This window comes from Mchenga conophoros, linkage group LG10 (assembly GCF_057382185.1).
Source record: "Mchenga conophoros isolate Kocher_MC1m ecotype Shallow Benthic linkage group LG10, M_conophoros_male_GT1.1, whole genome shotgun sequence".
NCBI classification, from domain to species: Eukaryota; Metazoa; Chordata; class Actinopteri; order Cichliformes; family Cichlidae; genus Mchenga; species Mchenga conophoros.
Genome location: NC_140535.1, coordinates 37,071,855 through 37,084,507, shown reverse-complemented (window position 1 = coordinate 37,084,507; position 12,653 = coordinate 37,071,855). Strand labels below are relative to the sequence as shown.

At 41.8% G+C, this 12,653-nt stretch overlaps 1 long non-coding RNA gene across 1 annotated transcript; it reads right to left on the bottom strand.

Annotated features, from left to right (window-relative positions):
- Positions 1-9,057: 9,057 nt before the first annotated feature.
- LOC146566470 (uncharacterized) lies at positions 9,058-10,160 on the bottom strand. Its single transcript, XR_014894035.1, has 2 exons — positions 10,112-10,160; positions 9,058-9,638 (listed from the first exon to the last, which is right to left on the bottom strand). It is a non-coding gene; the product is annotated as an uncharacterized LOC146566470 (long non-coding RNA).
- Positions 10,161-12,653: the final 2,493 nt, after the last annotated feature.

Genomic DNA, 12,653 nt, shown 5'->3' with positions numbered 1-12,653 from the left:
AGTTACGAATGTACTCTCAAAGCAAAATAATTATTATATATAGTTATCAAATTCTCCTTTTTTGTTTGCTTTGTTTTTCCACAGGTCATTTTTCTCAGTGCCAACATGTATGAATGCCTAAACCGATGCCTTTGTCTAAAATACTGCACATGTGCAATTGAAGGAGACAGCCAGCGTTGGCGCTTGTTTTTGCTTTTTAGTCATCGTTGAACGTGTTTTAATCATCGATCTGACTATTGAAGTCCCCCAGACTTAAAATCAGTCTGGCGAAACGTGAAGTGAATCATTTTTTTTGTGCATTTAATAAGTTACATCCATGCACACTGTGAGCAATATGATCGACGGGCCAATCAGGATCCGTAGATTTGATTATTTTCAGCGATTTGGCTGATAGGCGTCATTTTTGTGAGAGGTTGTTGATTTATTTGATTTTGGATAGGATATAGAAAGTTCCCAGTTGACGTATTCTTAATAACTTCTCCCACAGTGTCACAATCAGTTCAAAACGTCTCTGAGCCATTCCCATCAGCCTCTTCTGCACACTGTTTGTTACCTGAAATGGTCAACATGGTGCTCATTAGACCTCTGAAACACTATCACGTGAGCATTACAACCACTCCCACACTAACCACTATGTGCCAAATTTAGGGTCAGTTTGCCACAAAATTAAATTTAAGTCTGTACCATCTTGTGAGGGTTTTAAATTAGCTCTAAATTGTTATTTCTCTTTGTTCATATTGTGTCAGTTAATCTAATTTAAAACATAAAAATTGCACACTGAAATCAATCTGGGTTTTCCTTTTTTTATGGAGGGTCGAAAAGTGTTGATTAAAAACTCCATCCAGCCATTCTCTTCCACTTATCCTCCTCATCTTTCAAACTGAGTGAGTATTAATCAGTGGACGTGAAGAAACTGATTTTAATTGGTTTAGTTTGTATTAAAAAAAACGCCGACACTTTCCAGTGACCGTGTTGCTCACAGTGTGCATTGGAGTGAGAAACGCTGAAAAGATTTGCATCGACACTAGTAATAAATTACTGAGCCACTTCCATGAGCTAGAATAATGTCAGTCCAAGTGTGCTAACATAAGCTACGGTTCACACAGGGGAAGGAAGGTTACACTCCGAGCCCTGGTGTCCATTTTGGTCTTGAAGCTGCCCCTCTCCTACTCCAGTCTGCACTTTAATGCAGGTCCCACCCCCACAGACCTGCTGTACTGATGTGAACCCAGAGAGGGCTCTTTTCTTTAGCTAGATCTTGTCCACATGGAACGATTTCTGTTGGTATTAACCGTTGGTGATGATGTTTTTCTTCCTTTTTGTTTTCTTCTCTTCACACCATCCTTCCACCTATCTGCAGCCTCTCCTCTGATCACATTTGATTAGTAGATAATCTGTATTTATCAGTGTTAAAACATGAGGAAGGTGTTATTTCTTCTGATTGCATTTCAAAGAGAAAGCCTTTCATTTTGAAGCTTCTTTTGTGGGGGGGGGGAATAAATGAAAAAAAAATAAACTAGCTGTTTTTTGAGCTGCTTGCGTGTTCACTTTTCACCCATGTGTCATTTTACTGTATTTACTTACCGACAGAGGGGCTGTGTACTCGAAGCAATAAACTAGTGATGTCGCCTCCCAATCTTGCCTTCAGAGCTCCAGTTTAGCTGTGAATGAGACACATTTTTTTAACACAAAAATGTATGAAGTGTAGCAGCCATGGATGAATTAAATTAGTGGATATCACATCCCCACTTGACGATGCTAAAGATCCGTGATGACATGCTGAGTCATCCCCCAGGTCTTGCACTCTTCACCTCTGAGTCAGGCTGGCTGGTGGCAGTTGACTCTTTTATCTGCCAACTTAACTGCCCTGTTAGCATTAGTCACTGAGTGGTGGTAGCTAATGCCAAGAGGGGACAAATTTTGTCTTCATTGCAGTATTTATTTATTTTGCTTTGCATTTTAATGAGTACTAAAATGAAGATAAAATTGCGTGTTCAACTCTCAGGGGTGCAGTTTCTTTGCATGATAAGGACCAGCATGAGGGCTGCCACAACTATGGGATTATCCACACTAGGAGAGCGCTGACTAAGCCCAAAGCACATGCGACATGTCCCCATGCTGGCAAAGATGGCTTTTGCACAGCATTACACACTCCTCTCCCAAGTTTAGCATCCCAGTTTCGACAAAGGTTGAAGAATGGTCAAAAACCACCTGCCCATCTTCCCCGATTTGGTCTTTGAGCTAACGGCTTCATGTAGCAAAACCACTGTCTATCCATGTCACTGTACAGCACATAGACAGTACAGTGGAGGCTGGCTTAGACAACCCACCGCCTGTGGAGCCATTCCACAACCATGGAGTAGATGGCCACTCAGCACTTCCGACAAGCACCGCAGATTTTAAGCAACTTAGCTGGAGATAAAGGGCTCAGGCAGATAACTGCAGATGCAATGAGCTCGGTCACTGGGCTGCAGATGTACCAGATGATGTGCCTGGCAGAGAATTAGTCACTGGTTGGTTCCCCCAGGCAGCCAACTGGACCTAGCAGTGCCATCTCTGGCGGTGTGTGCTCCAGTCATTGAGATGAGAGCCTCCAAGTCAAGTTCTACACTAGCTGACCAGGACCAGAGTCCAGCTACAGGCCTTCACAGAGACCAGATGCCTAGAAAGAAGAAGCCTTAATCCACCTACGTTTTGTTCAGCATACACAAATGCTCCTTCATTGCAACTGTTAAGTCTGGGTGCATTAAAGGCTCTGACGACAAACAGACTTTCATGCCATTTGTCATTGTTCTGCTCCAATAAGAGTGCTTCCAACAAGCTGTGTGACTGTACATATTTCCTTGTGCAAATCAATACAAAATATCTACATTCAAACAATTGCAAATCATCAGTCTGCAGGTCACATAAACCAGATCAGGCAGGTGATGTCTTTCTCCACAGACACATGGGAGGTTAACGGTGCCTCACCTACAGTGCTACAAGTTAGCTGACTGCCTGCTCACCTCGGTGGCACGCTTGTGCCCTCTTTCTGTGAGTGGCGAGAATCATTGCTGCAGGTCACCAGTTAGCATAGAGCACCAACAGTTTTTCTTTGCTTCAGGGTTTCAGAGCATATTCCTCGAGGGGAATGGTAATCTCATGGACCCCTTATAAAGGGGTTCCTGTGCGGGATATTCATGATGCATGTAGTTGGTCATCACTGCATGCTTTTGTTTGGTTCAGTCTGCTGGACACGACGGCTCCTTCAGTGGTTAATTCGATCCTTTCTCCTGGGTCTGCCACGCTGCTCTATGGGGAGCGTGTAAATGTCTCTTACTGCAGGAGCTGTACAGAATGACCAGACTGAAAGGGAACAATGTGTTATGACTATAACTTCTTATGTGTGAAAAACTAAGTACTTCCTATGAATCAGTAGCTTCTAGAATCACTAGCTTTTATTTTTGCACCGCTGGCACTGCTGCGTGTAATCTGAAAAACAAACATCGTGCAGACCAGAAGTGAAAGACGTCAGTCGTGTGCCTGCAATGACCCGCCAAGCGCAAACAGCAGCAGTGATGCTATCGAGATTTTCATCAACAGTCTTTGTTGCATCATTACGACAGCGCTCCAGCAGGGGTTTGTTTTCCACTGGTGAAAAGACGATTTTCAAACCCTCTCTGGGGTGTGACACACTCTGAGGGTTAATAAATATATATTTTAAAAAATAAAGATCGGTGTTAGTTTGCATTTGAAAATGAACATTTATTCCAGCAACTCTGAAGATCATTATAATCCTAGACTATGAGTCATAATGGTTTTTGTAACTCCATGATCCTTTATGATCTGCTATCTCAGAAAATGTCTTCAGAGAAGACAATTTGGGATGTTTTTTAATGTTTTTGGCAATGTTTCGGCCCTTTTCTCAAAAGTAAAACTTTCTTTCTTTACTTCTTTGTAAGAAGGAAAGTTAGGACAGATTCTGTGAAATATGCCTGTACATTTATGCCCCCCAGAGCATGAAATGTAGTCACTTTGGATTCTTACTTCTAGCTTCACATTTCTATAACTAATTTCTGATGTCAGGAAAGTCAGTCTAGTACAGATAGCCCAACACCTAAATCTCTATGTAGAGAGTAAAAGGTTACAGACCACAACAAAACACCAAAACGTGCCATTTTGAGTAGCAGTACTGGAAGATTTCCTCTGAAAATTCCCACTTTTGTGGAGAATATACGGAGAAGGGAAAAATGGCAAGATTTTACAGGCTTACACGTGTAGGCAGCTCAAAGGTGCCAAAGCCTACAGGTTGTCAAATGGTCACAGTGTCGTAGGCTGTACACATGACGTAGCGCACAAAGCTAACATCCGCTGTGACATCAGAAGGGTGCACGCATTCCGTTCAAAGCCAAATATCTCCATCTTTTATGTACAGTCTTCAGGTTACATCTAATGTTTGTTATCAGCTCATCACGAGCCATTAGCTGCTGGTCACATGAGAGACTTAATCTACACAAAAGAAAGATATAAGCCCAAGGCTCAAGTGTTCCCGCCTAATCTCAGCCAGTGTAGGGAAAACCTCATCATGAGCTGCTATTTAGGTGGATCAACATTACTGACACTAATAAGTGTTTATAAAGTTATAAAACAAAGGCAGTTTTCTCACTGATTTCTATAAGAAATGGACTTCTTTTTGCAACGGGAGCCTCCTACTGGCCATTTCAAAGAATGCACTTCCTCACTGGCTTTACTTTTCAGACCTGGAAACCTACATCCATCTTATATATACAGTCTGTGGCTAAAATCTTTTTTTTTTTTTTTTTTTAAAGTGCATTGCTCTCCTCTCACCCCACTCTTCCATTCTTTGAACTTGATGCTAGCCCACACAGGTGCTATAATGAATGATCTATAGATGAATGATCTGATTTAAATTAGAACTTAAACACAGAAAACACATTAGTGCACACCCTACCTTTCCCTTGGTCCCTGTCTTCCTTGCTGGGCTTTTTCTTCCACAATGCCCACGCTCCACTCCAGCCTGCAGAAAATGGACAGCAATTGACAGCAGGGAAGACTGCAGGTATATCAGTTGTCTGTATTATCTGACCTGAGTAAACAAAGCAGAGAACAGCCAGGCCCTTGTTGCTCTGCATGGGTGGGCCCCACACCACCACCACCTCCTCCTCTCCTCTACTTCAGCACACAGAAGGGGAGGAGAGCTCATCCAGCTGCAGAGACCCTCTCTGCAGAGCGGGGTTATAGGAGCAGACACAGTGTGTTAGTGTTTCCACTTATCATGATCATTTTACACCTTACATAATCTCACGCTGCTCGGCACGGCAGTTCACTGACATGCGGTGGAGACGCTTGCTCCTCAGCTCCCACTCACAAAGATTAAAATTGCAAGCTATAAGTCAAACAGAGGCATCTCAGTGCCGCTAATTGAAATGCATCACTTTCATTGTGCAGAGCTGCAAGGTCGCATGGTGGGAAATCTCCACCCACAGAAATGACAAATCTAAACTTTACGGGCGACACATTAACAGCAGTGAGTCAGCGCTTCATCTAGACCAGGCTGTAATGGCAACAACCACCACACATTTTCCTACAGGGCACTTGAATCACAACACACACACACGGGTGTCACCTTACAGGGCTTCTGGGTAATAAAACCCAACATTTCTTTTACATTTCCCTGCAATATTGACCAACAAATCACACACTGTACTTTTTTCAATTGCAGAGATGTTTGTGGCATCTAGTTATCATGCATAAGACTGGATGTGGTTCATTATATACAGTGTCATGTGTCTTTTGAAGCCTCAAATTTGGTTAGGGTGAGGTTAGACTTGAAGGGCATGTGCAGAACACAGTGCAGCTTTCAGAAGGTAAAGAACCAGACACAAAAACATAGTTTTGGTTCAGCATCATCACAGATGTTAGTGCTGCACCTGGTAAATTGTTCATGACTAAGCAAACTTGTTTGGGATTGACCAAGTTAATCTCCATTATGCTGTCACCAACTGTGACTATAATCATGCGGACCCTTCTCACTGTTCCACAGGTGCATCTGTGAAATAATGCCTCCTCCTAAACGCCAGATATGGGTCAACTCATCACATAATTTGAATGGGATATTAAAAGTGGTGAATGAAGTTTTCCTCTCAGCCACGCAAACCAAAGCTTCTCCTGCACATTCTCAAATCCTGCTCTGCAGACGGTCGCAGGTCGTACGTTTTATGCTCACTCTGTAATTTTGCGTAAATACATTTCCGGGCTCTTCAGAGGGCCGTCAAGTTGTCATAATGATGAATGGCCCAGAATACAAGAGCTCAGCAAAGAGAACAAAGCAAAGCAGTGCACATCGGGCTGACTTCAGCAATACTCCGTGTTCTGTGAGAATTAACGTGTCCATCATGTTGATATCAGGAAACCCGAGTTAGAGTCGAGGTTAAAAATCAGCTTAAAGAGCACGTGTGAGGAGTCGGATCAAATCAGGTAACAATTAATTTTATGGGTTCAATTCTTACAAGTCTTTCTTTCCTACCAATTCATCCGTTTTCTAAACCGAAGTTTGTTTCACTGTATAGAAAACAAAGATGTGCCATTTAATAGTCAGGTGAACGGATAAGATTGCACGACGATTAAAATTAGTCACAGTTTGCCAGTTGTTGAGATTACATTTTTAACACACAAAATTTAGTCTAGAACATGTGTTTGAAATACAGCCACAGTCATAGTTATTCTTTATGAGTCTGGGGTTTTATTGCTGTTATGCTTTAAGTAATAGATTTATTTTTAAATTAGTCAACATTCCAGCAATTAAACCTTTTAACTATTAGCTCTGCAGATTCAAACTTGATACAAATGTTACAATGTAAACTGGAGGTGGACCAATTAATCGCCGCCTCCTTTAGCTGGAATTACAGTCCTTTAAAATGTGTTCAATTCACTTTTATTTATATAGTCCCAAATAACTACAACAGTGCCCTTTATATTATAATACTTTTTAAACCCTTCAATATTAGAAAGAACCCCAAACAATGAGACGATCCCCTGTGAGCAAGGACTTGGCGACTGTGTGAAGGAAGAACTCCCTTTAAACAGGAAGAAACCTCAAAGAGAAACAGGCTCAGAGAGGGGGGGGAGCAATCAGCTGGGGGTGAGGTAGGAAGGAAGGCAGCATGGGAGCATTTATCATTTATAAGTAAACAAGCAGCTGTTTCAGCTTCAATATTATCCTGACTCTTACATGTTTATATGATAGATGAATTGTTAAATGGGGGAGACTGCATACATGTTGAAAAGTGTGTTTCAGGAGCAGGTTGTGAGTGCATCCAATTTGTGACTCGTACCGTGATGATGAAACTTCCAGGCAGGAGGAAAAGAGGAAGTCAGAGAAGATTTGTGGATGTAGTGAAGGAAGACATGCAGTGCACTGGTGTCACAAATCTCAAACAGGATTTGTTTCTTCAAATTTAAGCTTATTGTAACTGATACTTCATCTGACGTGCACCTTCCTAAAAATGTAACCACACGTTGCATCCATTCAGTACAGTCCAAAAAAGGATGGATAAACTCAAAAACAGGAACTCGTCTGCCAACTTTAGGCAGCAAAATTGCAGAGCAATGTAGCCAGACCAAGCCAAAGTATAAACGCAGCATCAGCCACTCTGTAGGCTCAAGATGGGTTTTAATGCAGAATTATTTACCCAGCAGCAGCTGTATGTCTTCCTCCCATTGTCCCCAACTGGTCGTGGCGGACTGCTGCCGTTCCCCAGGGCTGGTTCTGCTGGAGGTTTCTTCGTATTAAAAGGGAGTTTTCCCTTCCCACTGTCGTCAATGCGCTTGCTCATAGGGAGGGGTCATATGATTGTTGGAGTTTCCACTGTATTATTGTAGGGTCTTTACCTTACAATATAAACTGCCTTAAGGTGACTGTTACTTGTGATTTGGCGCAATATAAATACAAATAAAACTGTCACACACGAGGTGGGGTGCTTCCTGAACAGGTTGCCAGCCTTTTACAAAGACAGGGCTAACAAAAAGACAACCGCTTACTCTCACGTCCACACTTTGGTCAATTTTAGAATCGCCAATTGTCCTAAGAAGCATGCGTTCGGTCTGCAAGAGGAAACCCACACAGGGACACACGCAAACTCTACATAGAAAGGCCCCAGTGGTCAAGAAGGGTCAAACCATAAACCGCATGACAACGCTGCCTCTCCACGACCTCCAAGAATAGGAAAAAAGCTCCCAGGAAAGCTCTACACATATGCAGACTGCATCATTTAAAACTCTGGCCTTTTATTATGAGCAACCACCACTGTAACATTTCATACATGAGAAAAATATGAAGAGTTTTTGTGAAGAAATTTGCATAGAAGTTATCAGAAATGAAGAGGTTTTTAAGTCTAATACATCAACAAAAAACTGATGTGTACATTTATTTAAAAGTGAATTTATTTTGATTTAGGATATAAAAAGCCAATCGCTTCTTTGCCATTCAGTGATTTTCACGGGAAAAGCAGACACAACATAAACAACTAAGCAAATTGTTCCTCTTATTTCATTTTACAGCCATCAGCAGCCACTTTTCAGCCCCAACACTCCTACAATCAGCATCCTCTCACCCTGTCAGCGCGACACGATTGTAGTTGCTGTAGATTTTCGCTGCTTGCGTATGCAGAACGTGCGGGCGCGACCGATGACACGGGAGCTCGGGTTGTAAAATTGATTCCTCGAAACCTGTTTTCTCCCTCGGGCTGAGTGCCTTCACCTCTATTTGCAGTTGGCAGGGAGATAATCATTTCTGTGGATTGTTTTGCTGTCATTGGTTTTTCAACAGCTGCAGTGTTTTACAAATATTTTATCGTGCCGCAGAGATTTAAAGCGCTGCTGCATAATGTTTGAAATAAACCCAAACCGTACGAGTCTGTCGATGGCGCGCTTCACCGGCCACATTTTCCTGTTGTTTCTCCAGTGTGGCAGCAAATGAGTCACACATGAGAGAAAATTAAAGTTAGAACCACATCGAAGCTGGTGAGAACACGAGTGACAAGGACAAAACAATAGGAATACTGCTGCAGCTAAAGTTTATTTTTATAATCACTCTGTGTGCAGAAGAGCTGTTTAGTCGATAAAAGTTCAGTTTTTAGTCCACAGTGACCACATCCAATGTCTCATTTTATCCAGAAGCCAAATATATTCAGTGTATTCTTAAGAACAGCAAATTTTCACAGAAAGATTCACTGTTTTTCCCACCACAGCGTCACTGAATAATCAATTAACTGACGACTCGTTTGAGCTCTAGTTGTGATAAAATGAGGCTTGGATGTCTTTCCCACATGACCTTAAGAATAAAGAATAAAGTGAGCAGTGTCAGTGGAAGTTTGCTGCGCAATCATCCGCTCTGCCCTCCGCTGACGTCAGCGCGTGACCGGGTCCACCGCCTGTGGAGAGCAGCTGGCTTCGCCGCTCCACACCGAGCCTCCAGTCGGCTCTCCGGGGCAGCCGGGGGTCAGTGGGAGGCCTCGGCCCAAACATCCAGGCTTAATCCACCGCTGGTGAGGACAGGAGGCTCACAGGAGGGACTTCGCCAGCGCCACCATGTGGTCAACGCCACACGCTACATCCACCACTTGGCCTGGTACAGTCACCTGAGGTGGAAAAATAACCCACAAGAAGGAAGTCAACAACAACATAAAATGGAAGGAAGTAAGGAAGGAAGACGTGCAGTTTCTGTGCTTTTACTGCACATACAGCGAGGACAGAGGGTTTATTTATGTTCTTTCTTTTGTACGTGACCCAGGATTTCACAATGTGCAACACTGACAAGAAGTGTGAGCTCTACACAATCCTGTTAAAATGTCTTGAGAGGACGTGCTGATAGAAGTCTGCAGACTTAAATTGAAAATCTCAACAGGGCACATACAGGTAGCGAATATTTTATAACACCTTCACACACAGACAACCGTACTTTTTTCTACTTAAAGCACACAAAATTTTCCCCAGAATACAGATGACACAAGTATATGGAAAAAGCATTTATTTTGATCCAAAGGAAGAAGAAGTGGGTCAGCTGCATGGTTTTCTCTTTGTTTGGATGACTAATACTGAATCGGTGTCTTACCCGCCACGGGAAGTACTGGTCGTCTTTCTTCCCGATGCCCAAACAACCCTCACATTCTTCCCCCACACGAAGAGCTCACCCCGATCTGAGAAGCAGACATTTAAATAAATAATAATAAAATAAATATCAGTAAGCTGTGACCACAGATTAGAAGGATGAAGCATGGAGCAGTAATGTAATAACAACAAGTTTCAAGTTTATTCATTTATATAGCACTTTTAAAAACAACAGTTGTTGACCAAAGTACTGTACAATAATAAAGACATACCAAATAAAATAGAATATAGATTAAGAAAAAATAGACTTTGTGCACATGGTTGATGATGCAGATTCCTGCATTGCTTCCCGGTAAAAAAACAAAAACAAAAACAAACAAAAACCCAGCAACATAGCAGCAAATGCAACGAAGACATAAACACGAACACCAACGATATCTGCACTGCCAATGCTTCCAAGATAGAAAAACTACATTAAAAGGTTACACACAAGCCACCGATGATACAATATCCACAGATGAGAAAGAGGTTTGTCACTTAAAATAACACAACTCCCAAACATATCCTTGATATTCAACTTCAGCTAATGAACCGTGGACACCCTGAATGTGCTCGTCTCAGCTACACAGTTCAGGCCCTTTCCACCTACTCTTCAAACGCATCCGATCAGAATGTTTGAACCAGAAGATGAACTGAAGCACCAAAGGTGGAGCTGAAATCAGAGCGTAACGGGCCCTGAATTAATTAAAAGGCAGTTACTAGTTCTTAGCGAGCACTTCGGTCAGTTTTGGAGAATTTAACCAAACCATTCAGACCTCTGGATGGTTTGTGAAAACTCCAGAAGAGGAAGACGTCACCTGTAGCCTCTAATACACCAAAGGAAGTCAGTAACACATTGATCATCTTTTATTGGCAGTATTCAATTAAAAGGAAAAAAGAAAGAAATCTTCCTGTTTTTCTTCACTATTTAAACTTTTCTGCTTTGTTTACAGTTTCTGTCAATTAAGGGAAAATTTCTGCGCTTCAGTTATAAAGCAAAGTCTGGCTAATGAGCTCCCAGTGCTTCATATGTTTCCTAAAGTGTGAGCCTAAAGAGTCGTGCTGATGGGTTTGTTCGATTCCAGTAGCACGGCTTTACGAAGTAGAAACACTGAGCTGTATTGTTATTAGAGATGGCACGATACCACTTTTTTATGTCCGATACCGATACCGATATCATAAATTTGGATATCTGCCGATACCGATATGAATCCGATATAGTGTTTTTTAATCAACAAAACTGTTTTTTAAAATATCTTGCTGCATTTTGCAAGTCTGCAAGTTCATACTCAAGTTTAAAACAACAACTACACTAAAGCTATTCTGTTATACCTGTATACAAAAAAAATATTTCATAGTTCAGCAATACTGATCAATCTAATAAACTTAGACCTACACCATCCTCCCTATTCTGGTATTTTAAAGAGTACTTAGCGTAAATATTAAGCAACCTAACTAATAGGGTTCCAACTCCCAGCAACAACAAAAATAAATAAATAAAAAATAAGGAACCACCCCTCACGCGCCACCTCATGATGCTTAATCGACGTAATCAACCTTAATTTGATGCAGTGTGAAAAAAAATGCACAGAAATCAATTATTTTTCAAGAAATATTAAATAGATTCAACATCTTTCTTCAACAAAATTGCAGACTGCACAGATGGTACCTTCCCAAAGGAAAAAGTACTATAGCTTACTAGGGTATATATTAGACTTAATAGTCACTATATACAGTAATTGACTTCTATTCATTTTACATCAAATTAAAACTTTGGGTGTCAGATAATTATTTATTAAAAGCTCGACATTTTAAATGAGAATAAGAAAGAAAAGTATGTCTTTGTGCCCCCTTTTCCCTGTTCATGCCCTATCGGCCCCCCTGGCTAAACTTTGCTAGATCCGCCCCTGCACAGTTACCAGCGTCAGCTACGTAGAAAAAGATCCTGGTGTAGAAAGAAATATTAAATAAATTCTAACAACAGCTTATCAAGCTTAAACGTTCTGCTGTTGTTCAGCCGCTGGTTTCCTCTTTCTGGTGCAAAGTGGGCCAAAAACAAACAAGAGAGACGGACTCGCGACAGAAAAGCCGATCAGCTGATCATTTAAGCAGTTTCACGATTGAAGTAGCAGCCGGAGAGCGAGAGGCAGTCGCTTGTTAAGCTTAACGTGGGAATGCTTTACAAACATTCAGAGATGGACTTACACACTTGCTTTACTTCTCTCGGGGATAACTTTGTCGGAGATGAAATGCCAGGTTGCTAGCGAAGCTTCACATGCTATCCAGACCACCGACAGGTCCCGCATGCCACAGCTGCTCTATCACATGATGCATACTGCTCCGACTGCTAACGTTCTGAGGTGAGTTACGGCGTGTTGCAAGTTTTGCGAGGTGCTTTCGTGATATTTAATGGATCGGATTACATTTTTTATTTTTCTCCGATATCCGATCCAGTAATTTAGGTCAGTATCGGACCGATACCGATACGTAATATCGGATCGGTCCAT